This window comes from Phodopus roborovskii, unplaced genomic scaffold (genome assembly GCF_943737965.1).
Source record: "Phodopus roborovskii unplaced genomic scaffold, PHOROB, whole genome shotgun sequence".
NCBI lineage: Eukaryota > Metazoa > Chordata > Mammalia > Rodentia > Cricetidae > Phodopus > Phodopus roborovskii.
In genome coordinates, this window is record NW_026126548.1 from 1,257,222 (window position 1) to 1,261,788 (window position 4,567).

Here is a 4,567-nt window from a genome sequence, read left to right on the forward strand (position 1 = left end):
GTTATGAGTGTTCCCTGCTCTTCCAGGAGGATCAGAAGCCTAATTCTGGCCTTTGTGGACACACACATACACACACACACACACACACTAAAAAATTTTTAAATAAACATTACAAACAAGGATATATGAAGACATTTCATTCCTTAGTTGACTGGCAATAACAACAGGGAAACAGACTTCTACAGTAAGCAAGTGTGTATTTCATTTTTTGCTGTTGAAAAATTTAAAAATTCAAATTCAAATTAAACCATAAAAAACAGGAAATGAATGTTTTTATTTTCTAAAATGTGCCAGTTGTTTTTTGTTTGTTTTGGTTTTTCAAGACAGAATTTCTCTGTGTAACAGCCTTGGCTGTCCTGACACTCACTCTGTGGACCAAGCTGGCCTCTCGCCCCAAACTCAGAGCTTGGCCTACCCCTGCCTCCTGGGTGCTAGGATTCAAGGCTTGTGCCACCATCACCCTGCAGTTCTTTTCTTTCTTGACAGCTAGTATTTTATGCAGATAGCAGTCCCATTACATGTGGTTCAAGAACATTCAAATAAAAACTCAAATAAAATCAGATGTTAAAGATCACTCTTCAAAGATCATAGCCAATGAAGCCACATTTGCCTGTGATCTCTCTGATATAAAACTGCATCCACACCTCAGTGGCGACCAAAGCATTCAGCAAAGCTTCCTTAACTGTAAGCTGTTTGAAGCTACCAGTTTTAGGACTTTGAATTATTTTTTCCACACTCTGAATAGCTGCAGGGAGTTCAGCATGAGTAAGGGGAACCAGTTCCACCTTAGCATAGTGCCAAATCGAGGTTTAGGGTAAGTTACAGCAGCGCTTACTAGCGCCGGAGGCCTCCAAGAAGTTACAAACCAACTTGGCCATGGTCTAGGGTGGAAGGTCTTTCCACTGCCGGCTGAATGTTACCCTCAGAAGGCCTGGCATTTATTTTCTTAAAAGATTACTTAAAGGAGAGTTCTCAGGGGCTGGGGAGGTGGCTCAGAGATTAAGAACACTGGCTTGGTTGTTCTCTGGGAAGTCCTGAGTCTAAGTCCTAACAACCATATGGTGGTTTACAAACACCTATAGTGGAATCTGATGCCCTCTTCTGGCATAAACATGTACATGCAGAGCTCGCATAGAAAAAATGTTTTTAAAAAAACATCAGATTTGGTTCTAAAACTAAAATAACAATATGAAATAGTCTGTTCGTTGAAGTACGTTTAGTACTTCAACTAAGAGACTTAACAGATTAAGTTATTTATTTACTTATTTATTTATTTATTTATTTATTTATTTATTTATTTGGGGGGGGGATGGTTTCAAGACAGGGTTTCCCTGTGTAATATCTCTGGCTGTCTTGGAATGAGCTTTGTAGATCAGGCTGGCTTCAAACTCAAAGAGATCCACCTGTCTCTGCCTCCCTAGTGCTAGTATCAAAGGTGTGCACCACCACCACCCAGCATTAAAGAATAATTTTTATTTTAATAACTGGAAGAAATTAGTAGTATACTAGAAGCAGCCAAACAACAGATAATTCTTTTACACACTGATGTACCTCTACAACTTTCTATAATATTTAAATACTACTATTGGAAGATCATTGGAAAACACAGGAATGACCTAAATTAGATTATACTTCTCAGCTTGAATTACTCAATAAATACAATTTTATGTTTGTGTGGAATGTTCTATAGATGTTTGTTAAGTCCATTTGAGTAATAACCTCTGTTAGTTCCCTTATTTCTCAGTTAGGCTTCTGTCTGGCAGTCCTGTCCAGTGATGAGAGTGTGGTGTTGAAGTCTCCCACTATAAGTGTATGGGGCTTGATTTGTGATTTAAGCTTTAGTAATGTTTCTTTTACAAATGCATGGGGTCCTTGTGTTTGGGGCATAGATGTTCAGAATTGAGACTTCTTCATGATGGATTTTTTCCTGTGATGAATATGAAATGTCCTTCTTTATCTTTTATGATTGATTTTAGTTTGTAGTCTATTTTGTTAAATATTAGGATAGCTACACCAGCTTGTTTTTTAGGTACATTTGATTGGAAAATTTTTCCTAATCCTTTACTCTGAGGTAATGTCTGTCTGTGAGGTTGAGGTGTGTTTCTTGTATGCAGCAGAAGGATGAGTACTGTTTTTTATCCAATCTGTTAGTCTGTGTCTTTTATAGGTGAATTGAGAGCATTTATATTAATGGATACTTATGACTAGTAATTGCTAGTTTCTGTTATTTTGTTTTTGCTGTTGGTGAAGACAATGTGTGTTCATTTCCCTTCTTTGGGTTTTGTTGCTGTGAGCTCATCTATTTCCTGTGTTCTTGTGGACATAGGTGATTTCCTTGGGTTGGCATTTTCTTTTTAGTACTTTCTGTAGTGTTTGGTTTGTCGATATATATTACTTAAATCTGGTTTTATCATGGAACATCTTGTTTTCTCCATCTCTGGTTATTAAAAGCTTTGCTGGATAAAGTAGTCTGGGCTGGTATCCGTGGTCCCTTAGTATCTGCATAACCTCTGACCATGATCTTTTGGCTTTTATTGTTTCTATTGAGAAGTCAGGTGTAATTCTGACAGGTCTGCCTTTATATGTTATCTGGCTGTTTTCCTTTTGCATCTCCTAATATCCTTTCTTTATTCTGTATGTTTATTGTTTTGATTTTTATGTGGTGAGGAAACGTTTTCAGTTCAGTCTAGCTGGTGTTCTTAGGTTGGGAAAGTCTTCTATGATTTTGTTGAATATGTTTTCTGTACCTTTGAGTTGGACTTCTGCTCCTCCTTCTTCTATCCCTATTATTCTTAGGGTCAGTCTTTTCATGGTGTTCCATATTTCCTACATAATTTGTGTTAAGGATTTGTTTCATTTAAGTTTTTCTTTGACCAATGAATTTATTTCTTCCAAATTATCTTCAATGCCTGAAATTCTGTCTTCCATCTCTTATGTTTTTTATGCTTGTGGTTCTTGATCATTGGCCCAGATTTTCCATTTCCAGAATTCCCTCAGTTTGTGTTTTCTTTATTGCCTTTATTTTAGATTTCATGTCTTGAATTGTTTTTTTTTTTTTTCACTTGTTTGACAGCTTTTTCTTGGTTTTCTTTAAGGGATTTGTTGAGACTTACCAACTTTTTGTTTGTCTTTTCCTCCATTTCTTTAAGATAATTTTTCATTTCCTCTTTAAGGGTCTCAATCATTCTCATAAAGTTATTTTTTAAGTCGTTTCCTTCTGCGTCATCTGTATTGGGATATTCAGGTCTTGCTGTTGTAGCACCACTGGTTTATAGTGGTGCCTTATTGCTCTTTATATTGTTGAGTGTGTTCTTACCTTGTTGTCTATGCATCTCTTCCTCTAATCTGTATAGGTGGAGCTTGTGCTTCAGGTCTCTCTTTCTCCAATTGGTATAGTTGGGGGCTGTGGCTCCTTGACTGCTCCTTCAGGTACAAGTAGAGAAGATCTTCTGGCTGAACGCTCCTCCTGGTGGACGTGGGCCCAATGCTTTGGTGGTTACTCCTTGAGATGCAGGTAAGGCTACAGCTCCAGTGGATGCTCCTCTTGTTAGAGGTGTAGGTGGGGCTGAGGGTCCAGTGCTCAATGCAGAATTGGAGTGTCTCCCACTGAGAAATGGCAGTGGATGCTGGCTGGAACTTTTTTGTAATAGTTTCTGGAAGCTACTGCTGGAAACCACTGCTGTTGTTTCACCCCTCTGAGACTGCCCCCCAGGTCTGGGGCTCATGGATCCCTTGACACTGCTCTGGACCTGAAGCTCGGGCCTTCCTAAGATGCTGCTTCCAGACTGAGATTCAGGCCTAAATAGAATTTTAATGCCATTTTGTGAATATTGTGTGTGTAGAACATTTTTTATTCTAAATTACATTTGCTGTTTTATGTGTGTATGTGAGTATGGGTGTGGGGAAGGGTGCAGGCGTGTGGGTATGGAGAAGTGTGCAGGAGTATGGGTGTGCACTTGTGTGCATGCAGAAGTTGAGGACACCCTGCCCAAGCCACTCCTTTCCTGCCACCTTGTGAATTCACAAAATTAAACTTAACTCATCAATCTTGGTAGCAGATGCCTTTACTCACTAAGCTATCTCCCCAACTTCTGGTGAACAAATTTTAAAACATCAGATGCAAATCATGTTAAATTTGAATAGTAAGTCTTTTAAAAATACAAAAACATAATCTCTGAGTTTAAAATTAAATTGAGACTGTGAACTCTGTATTTGTAAATGCATCCTGACTTTCTCTAAAGATTATTTATTTTTTTAAATTTTTGTTTATTTTTATTTAATGTGCATTGTTGTTTTTGCCTGTAAACATGTCTGTGTGAGGGTGTGGATCTTAGAGTTAGACAGTTGTGGGTTACTATGTGGGTGCTGGGAATTGAACCTGGGTCCTTTGGAAAAGCAGTCAGTGATTTTAACCACTGAGCCATCTCTCCAGATCTAATGATTACTTTTTACTATAATAGCATGTGTGTGAGACAAATATATTGACCATAAAAGATACAGAGAGGACTGAGTCTAAACAAAGAGAAAAAAAAGTAACAAGTAGATCATTCAGTTAGTTCACAGGTTT

General features: G+C 38.0%; 1 pseudogene; it reads right to left on the reverse strand.

Annotated features, from left to right (window-relative positions):
• Positions 1-481: 481 nt before the first annotated feature.
• On the reverse strand, positions 482-878 carry LOC127234013 (ATP synthase subunit g, mitochondrial-like; annotated as a pseudogene).
• Between the last annotated feature and the right edge of the window lie 3,689 nt (positions 879-4,567).